Raw genomic sequence first — 17,795 nt, forward strand, 5'->3', positions numbered from 1 at the left:
GAAAAAAGAGAACATATAAAACAATTAAAAACACCAGGGGTGTCCATTATATGATAAGATATCTCAGCCCAAGATAATGACTAAACCACATCCTCAAACCAAAATAATGGGTGCAAAACAATACCACCAATAATTATGTAATACACTTAAAAAGTATATTTGAAGAATTGGTATGTAATAAATATGATATTTCAATGCCTGAAATGGATAATGAGAGAATCAAAAAATGAAGAAAAAAAAAGCTAGAGATGTGTACTGACAACAGCGACATTGGTCAAAATATAAAAACCATGCATTGGTAAAGAAATAGAGGAAAACTACGCTATAAATAATAGTGACATCAGCCCATAGGCATTTTGTGCCACAATATACATTGGGCCTTTCTGTCCAGCTCCTTGTCTTCAGTTATGGATGGCTAAATGTGCTTCTTTATTTTCTTTCTTGTGTATGGGCTGATTTGAATTGTATCATTCAGGGCACTTTCACTCATTCAGTATTTGGTCAGTGTTTTCCCTCAGCATTTGTAAGCCAAAATCAGGAGTGGGTGAAAAAAAAGTGGTGGCGTGTTTCTATTATACTTTATCTTTGAATGTCCCACTCCTGATTTTAGCTTACAAATGCACACGGAAAAAAAACTGATCAAATACTAAACGTGTGACCGTTGCCTTAGATGTACAAATTCATTCTGCAAAAATCAAACTCTTATATGACTTATATGACTACGTCAACACAAGGAAAAAACTGCAATAACTTTTGTAATTCTCTTTTTGAATACTCTTTTTTTCTGGAATACAAGATTGATTATCAGAGAATTCTGATCTGTTACTATTGAAACCTTATGATAATAATTAGACATGCTGTACGCCACCACCATATTATAAAGTATGTCAGGATCAAACATCAATTACTTAAATAACTTTTCAAATTGTTTGTTATATTTCCTAATATTGTTCTAAAGGCAAATTGTTTAAATGATATCCTCTATCTAAAATGTGCTTCTCAAAAATACATTTAAGGGGTTATTCCTAATTTAAACACCACTTTGCTAAGAGATCCAAAATATAAAAAAGCAAACATCATGTCGTTATTTATTTTAATATATATGGTAATTATAGAGATAATGATAGTACAGATACATATTGTTAGGGGTCGAGTTCCCACCTCTGCACAGGGGGAATTTCGGGCCATCTCCGCTGCGGTCTCCCATTCTTCCCCTGCCACGGTGGAGCCTGCTCAGCGGAGACGTCAGTCCCAGCGTCTTGCTCAGTCCCACTCTGTACAAAGAGTTACTGCTGCTTTTCCTGCTTCTGCCATTGAAGCCAGTGCTGGGCAGCGGCGAGCAGACGCTTCTGGGACTAAGTCCTGCTTTTCTCATTCTGAGCATGCCCAGAGTAAGATCTCTCAGTGGAGATCGAGGGTCACATGGTCAGATACTGCAGCTAAGTCCATTGGTCCTTTCAGGAAGGTCCTGTAGGTGCTCTGGCTTTGTGGTAGCCTCTCATTGGTTCTTCTAGGAAGGTCCTGCACGTGCTGCAACTATTTAAGACTCGCATGGCCGCATGGCCATGCACTAGTATTGTTCCATATTATGTGCTTTGCGCCAGTGTGGTCACGTAAGAGTGTGTTCAGGGACCCGGCTGAAATAAGCCCCTAGAATGCTGGCACCTCCGGGGAGGAGTTTGTGTGTGTATGTATTCAGGGACCTGGCTGAAATAAGCCCCTAGAATGCTGGCACCTCCGGCGAGGAGTTTTGTGTGCATGCGTGACCACTGACTCCTCTCTGTTTGGGCAGTTAGCATGTGCCTCTGTGAAGCTTAACAGGGCACAGTGCTTTGCTTTCACGGCTACCCGGTGAATTAACTGAGTTAGTCCATACCGCCATATAGTGCCGCCGTTTGCTAGCAGCAGGTTCTCCTGCACGGTGGACCCCGGGCTACACCAATAACAATAAAAACATCTATATTTACTCGGTGCGTTCCGCTAGCCTTAACACATATTATGTAAAAGTATTATACAGGAGCTTCTCACTCACAAAATTAGAATATCATCAAAAAGTTAATTTATTTCAGTTCAATACAAAAAGTGAAACTCATATATTATATAGTCATTACAAACAGAGTGATCTATTTCAAGTGTTTATTTCTGTTAATGTCGATGATTATGGCTTACAGCCAATGAAAAGCCAAAAGTCATTATCTCAGTAAATTAGAATACTTTATAACATCAGCTTGAAAAATTATTCTTATATCTGAAATGTTGGCCTACTGAAATGTGCAGTATGTTCAGTAAATGCACTCAATACTTGGTCAGGGCTCCTTTTGCGTCAATTACTGCATCAATGCGGGGGGTATAGAAGCGATAAGTCTGTGGCACTGCTGAGGTGTTACGGAAGCCCAGGTTGCTTTGACAACAGACTTCAGCTTGCCTGCATTGTTGGATCTAGTGTCTCTCATCTTCCTCTTGAAGAGGCGCCGGGCTTCTCCGACCTTTCCTGGCACCTGCACACTACAGTACTTTGCTCTGCCCTCAACAGGGCAAATAAAGTACACCAGTGCAGGAGCCATGGCAGGAAGCAAAGAAGAGGATGTCATCGTATGAAGATGGGAGGTGCTGGAACCAGACCGCGACACCCATCGGACCGGACCGCATCGGGACCACCCCGGGGTGAGTATAATATAACCTGTTTTTCTTATCTTTCAGGTGACATCAGGGATTATCTGAAGCACTACAGAATGCTGTACATAAGCCCCTGATGCCGGTGGCCTTAGGTTATAGGCGAATTTTGGGGTGACAGATTCCCTTTAACTTAGTGAAGAGCTGGTTATCCCTGAGTCTCTGGAGAACTGAGCGAAGATGACCAATATGGGCTTGCTTATGAGATGAATAGATTAAAATATAATCTAAATATATCACCACATATTGCCCAATAAAATCAGAGAACACAGAATTGATGGAGCTTTGGAAGACCACAGGAGCATTGGCCAAACCAAATGGTATAACAAGATTTTCAAACAACCCTTAGAGGTAAGGAACACAGTCGTCCACTCATCCCCCTCCCGTACTCGGATAAGGTTATATGCCCCCTGCAAGTCCAACTTAGAAAACCATTTGGCCCCGGACAATTGGTTACACAAATCATGAATGAGTGGAAGGGGGTATGGGTTTCTTATTGTAATCTTATTCAGTTCCTGAAAGTCAAGGCATGGGAGGAGACCACCATCTTTCTTTTTTACTAAAAAAAACCCCTGCAGCAACAGGAGACACAGAAGGTGGATATGTCCCTTGTGGAGACTCTCAGAAATATATTCCTTCATGGTGACCTGCTCGGGACCAGAAAGGTTGAACAATCAGACCTTAGGCAATTTAGCCCCAGGAACCAGGTCAATGGCACAATCAAAATGGCAGTGTAGTGGCAACCCCCTGGCCTGACTTTCAGAAAACACGTCCTCGAAGTCCTTCAGGTACTCCGGAATACCCTCCAGACCGATGGACGACACAGATGCAGAAATCAGACATTTATTTTCACAATTCGAACCTCATTTAACAATTTCACAAGCCTCCCATTTAATGATTGGGTTATGACATTGCAACCAAGGGAACTCCAAGACCAATCTGGCAGGGAGGTTGTCCAAAGCGAAACAGACTATATGCTGCAGATGAATAGGGCCCACCTTAAGAATGAATTATTTAGTAATAGAGTGGATCCCATCCTTGATGACAGGAGTAGAGTCAATAGCCACAACTTTCAAGGGTTTCCCCAAACTGACTGTTTCTAGCTTACAATGGGTCACAAGTTTTGAGTCAATCAAGTTTATAGAAGACCAACAATCCACAAAAGCAGAAGAGGGAAAAAACAATTGTTCACAGCAGCTTCCACTTTCAGCAAAAATTTGAAAACTGAGGAAAAAAGTACCTGGGGTCTCGGTAGCCTACTCGGCAGCTACCCAGACCTAGGTGTTTCTTGAGACCTTGGAATCCAGCGGGCAGGAGGGACAGTCCTTTCTTCAATGGCCAGGAGCTCCACAATAGAAACAGAGCTTATTCATTCTATGACATCTCCTTTCTCTTTCTTTCCTGGAGACCGCCCCACTTCCATGGGCTCGACCAGTGAAGAAGGTTCAGATTTAAGTGGCAATAACAGAGCCTCACGTTGCACCACTCCTCTGTCACGCAGTCTTCAGAGAGTCAGGTGGCGGATGCAGAGCCAATGCATCCTTTAAGTGCTCAGACAGACACCTTCGGAAAATCCCCCTGGGTGCCGAGTCATCCCAAGCCTGTGGACCCTCTAGTAACAGTGATATCACTATTCCCACCCTTTGACTCTCATCACCTGAGGACCGAGGGTGCAGGGAAAACAATGATTCGCAACTTTCTCTAAATACCCTGAATTTCTTTTTATCTCCAGAAAAAAAAAGTATCTGTCAGTTTGACAGAGTGTTTAAGAGAAAACAAAGAGACATCTGACCCCGCTCCACCCACATTGCCAGATGGGGAAGGGACATCCCAAATTGTGTTAACAGTATCTGCTAACTCCCTTTGCACCTGCTGGTGGGAAGTGACCAAACCTCTTTGCTCAACAGACAAGCTTTACATCATTTTAGCCAGATTAGCCACCTGATCTGACAGATCATGGATCGGATCCATGACATGCAGTAAATCTATACGTCCCTAAAAATTGTTTGGGTCGGTGATAATGTAGTGACACATGAATAGTGTCACCGGGATGTAGGCCAGGGGCGCTAGCAGGGAACATGAGCCAATACACACCACGGAGCCAGAAGACCGATATATGTAGAGCACACAGGACCTGAGCTAGACCGGTCACGTGATCATAGGGGGCACAGCTAAGCCGGTCACGTGACCACAGGGGGAAGAGCTACCCCATGAGTGGACGGAGAGCCGACCGTGATACGGAGAAAGGTGCACAAACCAAATAACGAAGGCAAAGAAAAGCCATGGGTCAGAAGCCAGACAAGTATGAAGTAATTAAGGGCAAAGCAGACGAGTAAACAGGGACGAGCTAAAGGGTCAAAATACCAGGAGGGACAAAACAGTACAGAGCAAGAAGAGAGAGACAGTTGAATGGTCTTTTCTTAATAATCCTTTCAAGGCTGCGATTACACCTTTTTCTACTACACTTTTTCCTTCCACTCAACTTTCCATTAATATGCTTGGATACAGCACTCAGTGAACAGCCAACGTCTTCAGCAATGATCTTTTGTGGCTTATCCTCCTTGCGGAGTGTGTCAATGACTGCCTTCCGGACCTCTGTCAAGTCAGCTGTCTTCTCCATGATTGTGGAGCCTACTGAAACAGACTAAGCGACCTTTTTAACTGCTTAGGAAGACTTTGCAGGGGTGTTTTGTTAATTATTTTAATTTACTAATATAATGACTTTTGGGTTTTCATTGTCTTTAAGCCATAATCATCAACATTAACAGAAATAAACACTTGAAATCAATCACTCTGTTTGTAATGACTCTACTGTATATAATATATGAGTTTCACTTTTTGCATTGACGAACTAAAATAAATTAACTTTTTGATGATATTCTAATTTTGTGAGAAGCACCTGCATATGCAGATTATAATATGTCGGCTAAATAAGATTAAAATAGATAAATCTCCGGGTCCGGATGGCATACACCCACGAGTACTAAGAGAACTAAGTAATGTAATAGATAAACCATTATTTCTTATTTTTAGGGACTCTATAGCGACAGGGTCTGTTCCGCAGGACTGGCGCATAGCAAATGTGGTGCCAATATTCAAAAAGGGCTCTAAAAGTGAACCTGGAAATTATAGGCCAGTAAGTCTAACCTCTATTGTTGGTAAAATATTTGAAGGGTTTCTGAGGGATGTTATTCTGGATTATCTCAATGAGAATAACTGTTTAACTCCATATCAGCATGGGTTTATGAGAAATCGCTCCTGTCAAACCAATCTAATCAGTTTTTATGAAGAGGTAAGCTATAGGCTGGACCACGGTGAGTCATTGGACGTGGTATATCTCGATTTTTCCAAAGCGTTTGATACCGTGCCGCACAAGAGGTTGGTACACAAAATGAGAATGCTTGGTCTGGGGGAAAATGTGTGTAAATGGGTTAGTAACTGGCTTAGTGATAGAAAGCAGAGGGTGGTTATAAATGGTATAGTCTCTAACTGGGTCGCTGTGACCAGTGGGGTACCGCAGGGGTCAGTATTGGGACCTGTTCTCTTCAACATATTCATTAATGATCTGGTAGAAGGTTTATACAGTAAAATATCGATATTTGCAGATGATACAAAACTATGTAAAGCAGTTAATACAAGAGAAGATAGTATTCTGCTACAGATGGATCTGGATATGTTGGAAACTTGGGCTGAAAGGTGGCAGATGAGGTTTAACAATGATAAATGTAAGGTTATACACATGGGAAGAAGGAATCAATATCACCATTACACACTGAATGGGAAACCACTGGGTAAATCTGACAGGGAGAAGGACTTGGGGATCCTAGTTAATGATAAACTTACCTGGAGCAGCCAGTGCCAGGCAGCAGCTGCCAAGGCAAACAGGATCATGGGGTGCATTAAAAGAGGTCTGGATACACATGATGAGAGCATTATACTGCCTCTGTACAAATCCCTAGTTAGACCGCACATGGAGTACTGTGTCCAGTTTTGAGCACCGGTGCTCAGGAAGGATATAATGGAACTAGAGAGAGTTCAAAGGAGGGCAACAAAATTAATAAAGGGGATGGGAGAACTACAATACCTAGATAGATTAGCAAAATTAGGATTACTTAGTCTAGAAAAAAGACGACTGAGGGGCGATCTAATAACCATGTATAAGTATATAAGGGGGCAATACAAATATCTCGCTGAGGATCTGTTTATACCAAGGAAGGTGACGGGCACAAGGGGGCATTCTTTGCGTCTGGAGGAGAGAAGGTTTTTCCACCAACATAGAAGAGGATTCTTTACTGTTAGGGCAGTGAGAATCTGGAATTGCTTGCCTGAGGAGGTGGTGATGGCGAACTCAGTCGAGGGGTTCAAGAGAGGCCTGGATGTCTTCCTGGAGCAGAACAATATTGTATCATACAATTATTAGGTTCTGTAGAAAGACGTAGATCTGGGGATTTATTATGATGGAATATAGGCTGAACTGGATGGACAAATGTCTTTTTTCGGCCTTACTAACTATGTTACTATGTTACTATGTTACTAAGTTACATAATTATATTTTTTTAATTAGAATGTAATGATATACAAATATAATAATAGAGACAAAGATAATAATCTGTCACTTAAATGGCAACAAATTAATGACTGCTTGTAACCCCTACTAAAGGTATCTTATTGCATAAAGGTTTATACGGTTCCTCACTCATCTCAATAATAAATCCATCTGAATAAGCATCTAAGACCCAGCTAGTGATAGTTCCAGCCGCCAGAATTTTTATCAATTAAAGAGAATTGATCACTAGATCGGTGCTATGTTACATGTTGTATATTGCTTGGGTAAAAAGTAGTAACAATGGCACTGTCAAAAATTTTTGCTATAATATTCTGTAGAAAAAAAGGTTTACATAAAGTGGAACCAGATGTTATGGTACAAAAATCAGGTACAAACTACTTTCCATTTGGCACGATACTTAAATTGAAATTGTAATTTGAAAACAGCCATAAGACTAGTGACACTTGCTACAAATAGGGAGAGTAGTGTAAAATCAGGTCTAAATAAAATATAAATGATTTATTACTTGTGATGAGCGAGTATACTCATTGCTCGGGTTTTCCCCAGCACACTCGGGTGACCTCCGAGTATTTATGACTGCTCGGAGATTTAGTTTTCATCGCGGCAGCTGAATTATTTACAGCTACTAGCCTGCTTGATTACATGTGGGGATTCCCTAGCAGCCAGGCAACTCTCACATGTACTCAGCCTGGCTAGTAGCTGTAAATCATTCAGCTGCTGAGATGAAAACTAAATCTCCAAGCAATTACAAATACTCGGAGGTCACCCGAGTGTGCTCTGGAAAACCCGAGCAATGAGTACACTCGCTCATCACTATTTATTACCAATCAGAAAAAATTATACCGTGTGTCAGGTCAAACACTATTACATGCATTTGCAATGGAATATTGTGCGACAGATCTTGCATCAACTGCCATTCACCGGTCATAAGAAGGAAGTATTGAACAGGGGTAATGAGTAGTGTTGAGCATTCCGATACTGCAAATATCAGGTATCGCCGATATTCGCTGTATCGGAATTCCGATACCGAGATCCGATACTTTTGTGATATCAGATACCGGAATCGGAAGTTCCTATAATGCAATTATGCCCTATAATGAAGTGTGGGCGGTGCGTGGGCGGTGGGTGGAGACTGTATGTGTGTGTGTGCGGGCAGTGTCTGTGCGTGACCGTGGGGCTCTGTGCGTGACCGTGGGGCTCTGTGCGTGTGTGCCAGGGCTCTGTGCTTATGTGCCTGGGCTCTGTGCGTGTGTGCCGGGGCTCTGTGCGTGTGTGCCGGGGCACTGTGCGGGCTGCGGGGCTCTGTGCGGGCTGCCGTGGCTCTGTGCGTGTGTGTCGGGGCTCTCTGAGTGTGTGCAGGCATCGTCCGATGGGACTATAAGTCCCATCGGATGATGCCTGCTACACTGACAGTGATTGACACATTAGCCAATAATGGGACAGTAGTATTCCCATCATCCGGCTAATGTGTTGAATGAAAAAAAAATACTCCATACATACTCCATACTTACTCCATATATACTCGATACTACATACATACATACATACATACTACATACATACTCCATACATACTCCGTACATACTCCATACATACTACATACATACTACATACATACATACAACATACTACATACATTCTACATACATACATACATACAACATACATACTACATACATACTATATACATACTACATACATTCTGCATACATACATACTACATACATACATATATACTACATACATACTACATACATACTACATACATACATACATGCTACATACATGCTATATACATACCACATACGTACTACATACATACTATATACCTACTACATACAGTACAGACCAAAATTTGGACACACCTTCTCATTTTGAGATTTTTCTGTATTTTCATGACTATGAAAATTGTACATTCACACTGAAGGCATCAAAACTATGAATTAACACATGTGGAATTATATACTTAACCAAAAAGTGTTAAACAACTGAAATTATGTCTTATATTCTAGGTTCTTCAAAGGAGCCACCTTTTGCTTTGATGACTGCTTTGCACACTCTTGGCATTCTCTTGATGAGCTTCAAGAGGTACTCACCGGGAATGGTCTTCCAACAATGTTGAAGGATTTCCCAGAGATGCTTAGCACTTGTTCGCCCTTTTGCCTTCACTCTGCCGTACAGCTCACCCCGAACCATCTCGATTGGGTTCAGGTATGGTGACTGTGGAGGCCAAGTCATTTGACGTAGCACCCCATCACTCTCCTTCTTGGTCAAATCGCGCTTACACAGCCTGGACGTGTGTTTGGGGTCATTGTCCTGTTGAAAAATAAATGATAGTCTAACTAAACGCAAACCGGATGGAATAGCATGCCGCTGCAAGATGCTGTGGTAGCCATGCTGGTTCAGTATGCCTTCAATTTTGAATAAATCCCCAACAGTGTCACCAGCAAAGCACCCCCACACCATCACACCTTCTCCTCCATGCTTCCCGGTGGGAACCAAGCATGTAGAGTCCATCCGTTCACCTTTTCTGCATTGCACAAAGACACGGTGGTTGGAACCAAAGATCTCAAATTTGGACTCATTAGACCAAAGCACAGATTTTCGCTGGTCTAATGTCCATTCCTTGTGTTCTTTAGCCCAAAAAAGTCTCTTCTACTTGTTGCCTGTCCTTAGCAGTTGTTTCCTAGCAGCTATTTTACCATGAAGGCCTGCTGCACAAAGTCTCCTCTTAACTGTTGTTGTAGAGATGTGTCTACTGCTAGAACTCTGTGTGGCATTGACCTGGGCTCTAATCTGAGCTGCTGTTAACCTGCAATTTCTGAGGCTGGTGATAAACTTATCCTCAGAAGCAGAGGTGACTCTTGGTCTTCCTTTCCTGGGGCGGTCCTCATGTGAGCCAGTTTCTTTGTAGCGCTTGATGGTTTTTGCCACTGCACTTGGAGACACTTTCAAAGTTTGCGCAATTTTTTCGGACTGACTGACCTTCATTTCTTAAAGTAATGATGGCCACTTGTTTTCTTTACTTAGCTGCTTTTTTCTTGCCATAATACAAATTCCAAAAGTCTACTCTATTTAGTAGACTATCAGCTGTGTATCCACCAGACTTCTGCACAACACAACTGATGATCCCAACCACATTTATAACGCAAGAAATCCCACTTAAACCTGACGGGCCACACCTGTGAATTGAAAACCATTCCTGGTGACTACTTCTTTAAGCTCATCAAGAGAATGCCAAGAGTGTGCAAAGCAGTCATCAAAGCAAAAGGTGGCTACTTTGAAGAACCTAGAATATAAGACATAATTTCAGTTGTTTAACACTTTTTTGTTAAGTATATAATTCCACATGTGTTAATTCATAGTTTTGATGCCTTCAGTGTGAATGTACAATTTTCATAGTAATGAACACAGAAAAATCTTAAAATGAGAAGGTGTGTCCAAACTTTTGGTCTGTACTGTACATACATACATACTACATACATACTACATACATACATACATACTACATACAGTACATTCATACATTACATACATGACATACATATAGACATACAGTACATTAAAATAGATTACATACTCACCATTACTTGTAATTTTGATCCTCGAAGCCAGTGTCAACCTGTCAAAAATATGAAAAAAAAACACAACTAATATACTCCCTGTCCGCAGAAATCCACGAGTGTCCCATGACGATCTCCCGTGGAGAGCAGCAGCATCAGATGATGCGACTGCTCTCCAGGGGCTCCAGAAACACAATGACGGTAGGAAGGTATTCCTCCGCCGCTGTAAAAAAATAGTCCCTAGTCTGACTTATGGCGTTGCTGGGTGAGACATTTTCCCACGCAGCAATTGCCATAAAGTAAGACTTTGAACTTTAGTAACCTCAGTAATGCACTGCAGGAGCCATTGTCTCCTGTCAGTGTGTCACTGAGGGTCCTATAGAGCAGTGACATCACCCGATGTCACTGTGCTATAGGGGAGATCGTCGTGGGACACTCGTTATTTATTGGACTGAGGCGGACAGGTAGTATACGGTTTATTATTTTACGTTTTTTGCAGGCGCTGAAGTATGGTAAGTATGGTTAAATGAAGAATATTAAAATACTTTTTTCCTAATGTGTGCATGTTTTATTAACCCTTTCTTACTATTGGATTAATAATGGATAGGCGTCTTATTGACGCCTCTCCGTTATCAACCCGGCTTAATGTCACCTTACAATAGCAAGGTGACATTAACCCCTTATTACCCACCGCTACATGGGAGTGGGAAGAGAGGGGCTAAGTGCCGGAATTGTCGCATCTTACAGATGCGCCATTTCTGGGGTGGCTGCGGACTGGTATTTGTAGCCGGGGGGAGCAATATCCATGGCCCCTCTCTAGGCTATGAATATCAGCCTGCAGCTGTCTGCGTAGCCTTTTTCTGGCTATAAAATATAGGGGGACCCCACATTATTTTTTGGGGGTCCCCCTATTTTAATAGCCAGTAAAGGCTGCGCAGACAGCTGCGGGCTGATATTCATAACAGGCTACAAATATTGGCCCCCGGCCGTCGGCTTTCCCCCTCTGGTGCAGAAAATTGCGTGGGAGCCCACGCCGTTTTTTTCTGTTTTTTGTTGTTGTTTTTTTCAAATTCAACGCTCATAAAGGTCTCTTTCACACTTGCATCGGTACGGGTCCGTCGCTATCCGTCGGGACGACGTACCGATGCACGTTGTGAAATTTGTGCACGACATGGGCAGCGGATGCAGTTTTTCAACGCATCCGCTGCCCATTCTGAAGTCCGGGGAGGAGGGGGCGGAGTTTATGCCATGCATGCGCGGTAGAAAATGGCGGATGCGACGGACAAAAAACCAATCACTTGAACGTTTTTTTGTGCCGACGGTCCGCCAAAACACGACATGCAGTGTTTGGTGTGGTTTTTGATGCTGTTTTTGGTGCAGTTTTTGGTGCAGGTTTTGGTGCTGGTTTTTGGTGCGGTTTTTGATGCAGTTTTTGGTGCAGTTTTTGATGCTGTTTTTGATGCGGTTTTTGATGCTGTTTTGGATGCAGTTTTCGTTCCGTTTTTTGCACAGTTTTGAGGCAGTTTTTGGAAATATATAAATAAATGGAAAATGTTCATGATTTGAATGGAAAGATGCATGAAAAAACGGATTCGGAGACCGGATTCATCATTTTACATCTCAGTTTTATCCATTTTTTGCTGCATCGCTGTGCGCTTTTTTGCCGGACAGAAAAACCGTTCCTCTGTATGTGTTTTCCGTCCGGCGGAAACAGCTTTTTTGACGGATCCTGCAAAAAATGGATGAAACTTGTGTGTCCATCAGGCGAAATCCGACGCTAATACAACTCTATGAGAAAAAAACGGATCTGGCGGGAAAAAATGTATCCGGCGGAAAAAAACTGATTCGGTGGAAAAAAAACAGAACCGGTGGAAAAAACAGATCCTGCAAATGTGCTCGCAGGATTCGTTTTTTTACCCATAAAATTGTATTAGCGACAGATCGTGACGGATGGCCACACGGTTGCGTCCATCGTGCAACGGATCCGTCGTGTTTTGACAGACCATCGGCACGAAAAAACGTTCAAGTGAACGTTTTTTTGTCCGTCGCATCTGCCATTTTCGACCACGCATGCGTGACAGAAACTCTGCCCCCTCCTCCTCGGACTTCAGAATGGGCAGCGGATGCATTGAAAAACTGCATCCGCTGCCCAAGTCGTGCACAAATTTCACAACGTGCGTCGGTACATCGGCCCGAAGCATAGCGACGGACCCGTCCCGACGCAAGTGTGAGAGAGGCCTTTATGAGCGTTGAATTTTAAAAAACAAACAAAAAATGGAAAAAAACGGCGTGGGCTCCCGCGCAATTTTATGCGCCAGAGGGGGAAAGCCGACGGCCGGGGGCCAATATTTGTAGCCTGCTATGAATATCAGCCCGCAGCTGTCTGTGTAGCCTTTGTCCAAAACAATCAAGAAAAAGGTTTGACCGCACAGCTGCTATCAGATCAATAGGCTGACAGCAATGCCTCCAATGAAAAGCCTGACGTCCCAGTAGAGGTGCTCGTACAGAGAAAAGGTGTCGACCAGCAAGAAATCTGAAGAATGGTACGGCAACACTCACCGGTCTAGTTGTGGTGCAAAAATCTTTATTCAAGCCATAAAAACGCCTTCACATAGACGGCCCGGGACAATGGAAGGAGGTGAGCAGGATGTGACGACGGCCATTTCGCGCTTACGTCAGCGCTTCAATGGGTCTCGTTGAAGAGCTGACGTAAGCGCGAAACGGCCGTTGTCACATCCTGCTCACCTCCTTCCATTGTCCCGAGCCGTCTATGTGAAGGCGTTTTTATGGCTTGAATAAAGATTTTTGCACTACAACTGGACCGGTGAGTGATGCCGTACCATTCTTCAGATTTCTGTCTGTGTAGCCTTTACTGGCTATTAAAATAGGGGGACCCCCCTAAAAAATGACGTGGGGTCCCCCAATATTTTATAGCCAGAAAGGCTACGCAGACAGCTGCAGGCTGATATTCATAGCCTAGAGAGGAGCCATGGATATTGGCCCCCCGGCTACAAATACCATTCCGCAGCTGCCCCAGAAATGGCGCATCTGTAAGATGCGGCAATTCCGGCACTTAGCTCCTCTCTTCCCACTCCTGTGTGGCGGTGGGATATGGGGTAATAAGGGGTTAATGTCACCTTGCTATTGTAAGGTGACATTAAGCCGGGTTAATAACGGAGAAGCGTCAATAAGACGCCTATCCATTATTAATCCAATAGTAAGAAAGGGTTAATAAAACACGCACACATTAGGAAAAAAGTATTTTAATATTCTTCATTTAACCATACTTACCATACTTTAGCGCCTGCAAAAAACGTAAAATAATAAACCGTATACTACCTGTCCACTATAGTCCAATTAATAACGAGTGTCCCACGACGATCTCCCCTATAGAACAGTGACATCTGGTGATGTCACTGCTCTTTAGGACCCTCAGTGACACACTGACAGGAGACAATAGCTCCTGCAGTGCATCACTGAGGTTACTAAAGTTCAAAGTCTTACTTTATGGCAATTGCTGCGTGGGAATATGTCTCACCCAGCAATGCCATAAGTCAGACTAGGGGCTATTTTTTTACAGCGGCGGAGGAATACCTTCCTACCGTCATTGTGTTTCTGGGGCCCCTGGAGAGCTGTCGCAACAGCTGTTGCTGCTGTTCTCCACGGGAGATCGTCGTGGGACACTCGTGGATTTCTGCGGACAAGGAGTACTGCGGACAGGGAGTATATTGGTTGTTTGTTATTTTAATCTTTTTGACAGGTTGACACTGGCTTCGGGGAACAAAGTGACAAGTAATGGTGAGTATGAACTCTATGTTTAATGTACTGTATGTCTATATGTATGTACTGTATGGAGTATGTACGTAATATGTATGTAGTATGTATGGAGTATGTATGGAGTATTTTTTTTTTCATTCAACACATTAGCTGGATGATGGGACTACTACTGTCCCATCCTTGGCTAATGTGTCAATCACTGTCAGTGTAGCAGGCATCGTCCGATGGGATGTTGCCTGCACACACATACAGACCCCGCACGCCTCATAGAGCCCGGGCAGTTCACATACAGCCCCAGCACACCGCATAGAGCTTGGGCAGCCCCCATAGATCCCCAGCACGCCGCATAGAGCCCCCGCAGCCCTGCATAGAGCCTGGGCAGCCCGCATAGAGGCCCGCACATAGCCCCAGTAGGCACGTACAGATCCCTGGCAGGCCCGTACAGACCCCGCCTGCACACACAGACACTCACAGTGTCTGCCCATGCACCGCATACACTCTTCCCCCCTCCAGAACAGCATATAGAAGGACAGAAAGGGCTTATTTATGTTCCAATATTTGTGTCCCATTGACTTGCATTGGTATCGGTTATCGGTATCGACGATATCCGATATTTTTTGGATATCGGCCGATATAATCCGATACCGATACTTCTGGGTATCGGAAGGTATCGCTCAACACCAGTAATGAGCAAGTGCAACAAACATTAGAAAGTTGTACACATATGAATACAAGCAAAAGGGCTATGCATGGAAGATAAATGGAAATGTGTTACCTGTGTGTAAAAATTCACAAGCTTTATTCCAAAATTATAAAAACACAGTGTTGTAGCACATGGAACACTTCAGTGTACAGACAACAGCTATTTCTAGCCGAGCCTGGTATCCAGCTAGGTGCGCTAGAATTTTAGCGTAATTAGGTAGAAATGTATTTCATGACTTGCATCGTATTTATTATGTGTTTTAGATGTTTACCGTGACTTGTCTGGAAAGGGAGTGTGGCTTTATAAAAAAGTGTTATGTTTTTACTGCCACAAAGAAAGCCATCAAATACGTTGTTTAAACTTACGGTCCATTTACATGTACTGACTGGCGGCAAGATACAACGGACGATAGACAAACGTTTACTGATTGGCAGTCGTTTAATAGCTTGGTTATGCTGGCAGACCAAAGTAAATTATGCAAATTGAGCAATCTATATTACATCGCTCAGTGCACACAGGCTCAGTCAACGGCATAGTACTCATGCGCCCCCTGTTAATTAAAGTCAAGGGTGTATATGCAGCCCCCGGCCATGGTCACTATGGAGCTGTAAGAACATCAAGCCACCGCTGGTGCTAGGAACACATGATCGGAAGATGTGTCAGGTATTACACTCACATCAATCAGATATTGATAACAGATAGGCCATCATTGTAAAATTTGGAGAAAATGCTGTGCAATGGCGTAAAAGTACATAAAGGTGCCAGAAAGAGTTTCAATAGCTGAATAGTAAACATATATCTATAAAGCATTTAAAAGCTAGCGTAACACCAGAAGCCAGTCGTGTCATATCGCATCACTCATAAATTAATACCCTTTATTAAATACAGCTACAAATCTTGTAAGACTTTGTTCACAGAAGGCAGCCATTGTTAAAAAGCAGAAAACCGCAGCAGCACTGAACCACCTTTTAACTGCTCCCCTGCACAATCACTTGGCGAAACAGCAGGTTCATCTGCTAAACTGCACTGCCGATTGTAACACAGATCAATAAGTACCAGCAATGATCAAGTGTTTTCATCTATTATGGCATTTTTTGCACTTTAGAATTGCTGTTTGCTATTTTTAGGTTTGGAGAGACGCATGATTCCTGCATTTCAGTGATATTCAAAATATCTGTCCATGTGGTATGGTTTCTGTACCATTGGATTGACGTTACTTTGACTCCATTTTTATACATGTTTTATCTTGTTTACTAATAAAGCATATTGATTTATGATTTATATTTGACTTGTGTAACAGCCAATAGCTGTCGAGCATTTACCAATTTTGACATGAAATTACTTAATACATACATCATTTTCCAAAAAATGTTTTTAGACCTCATGAGAAGAATAAATTAGATATCTGAGGCCTCAATGTGCCATTTTTTGACTCTCGTGTCTTTTTTTTTGGCACATGAGACTATGTTGGACTCTTAACTTTGCGCCCCTATGGCTGCACCCCATGCCTATCACAGATTTAAATAATTCCATAAAAGTTTATTGAAAAGTTTCTGTTAATCCACTAAGCAGAGTGTTAGAGTAATGAGGATGCCATATGGCCATGAGAAAAAGAGAATACAGTGAAGACAAGTGCAAACAGAATGACATATAACAGTACAGAAAGTTATGCAGTACATATAATAATCACATCAGAGCTGTATCTTTACTTACTAGAAACACTTTTTCTGTTTTCCAAGAGAAGAAAGTGATTATCAGTCTTCTTCTATCTCTTTTCCATGCAGTGCTCTTTCTTGTCTGTTCTGAGAAGTGAAAGTCCTTTTCTTAAGTATGCCCAGGTACGCCTTCTTGATGCCACTCACAGGTCACAACAATACTTCCTGCCCTCCACCCAACACATTAGATGTTATAGGATACTATGCATAAATTCCATTGTGCATGTAAGTGGGTCAACTGAGATAATTTAGTCTTGCTGTTCCTCTCCATGGTAGCTGAGATTGGAGAACTACGGCCATTTGCACCAGTACTTGGAATAGAAATCCTAAGGGTCCCAGGATTAGTTTGGGCTTAGTTTTCTGTTAAAGAGCAGTGAGAGATTGGCTGGGATAAATGTTATCCATTACCTTCAGACAGACTGCAGCAGTGATGTAACGACTAGTGTTGAGCATTCCGATTCTGCAAATATCGGGTATCGGACGATATTCGCTGTATCGAATTTCCGCTACTGAGTTCTGATACTTTTAAGATATCGTATACCGGAATCGGAAGTTCCTATAGTGCAATGATGCACTATAATGGAGTGTGGGTGGTGCGTGAGACAGCGTGTCTGTGTGTGCGGGCGGGGTCTGTGCGTGACTGTGGGGGGTCTGTGCGTGACTGTGGGGGGTCTGTGCGGGCTGCCGGGGGTCTGTACGGGCCTGCCGGAGGTCTGTGCGGGCTGCCGGGGTCTGTGCGGGCCTGCCGGGGGTCTGTACGGGCCTGCTGGGGGTCTGTGCGGCCTGCCGGGTGTCTG

The 17,795-nt window shown here is 43.0% G+C and overlaps 1 protein-coding gene across 1 annotated transcript in view; it reads right to left on the reverse strand.

Annotated features, from left to right (window-relative positions):
* LOC138669630 (polymeric immunoglobulin receptor-like) overlaps positions 1 to 17,101 on the reverse strand; it is a 97,238-nt gene extending 80,137 nt beyond the window's left edge. Inside the window, exon 1 of the mRNA XM_069756277.1 lies at positions 16,997 to 17,101. The gene's annotated coding sequence lies outside the window, so the exon portion shown is untranslated. The remainder of the gene's footprint in view (positions 1 to 16,996) is intronic.
* Positions 17,102 to 17,795: the final 694 nt, after the last annotated feature.

This window comes from Ranitomeya imitator, chromosome 3 (genome assembly GCF_032444005.1).
Source record: "Ranitomeya imitator isolate aRanImi1 chromosome 3, aRanImi1.pri, whole genome shotgun sequence".
Classification (NCBI taxonomy): domain Eukaryota; kingdom Metazoa; phylum Chordata; class Amphibia; order Anura; family Dendrobatidae; genus Ranitomeya; species Ranitomeya imitator.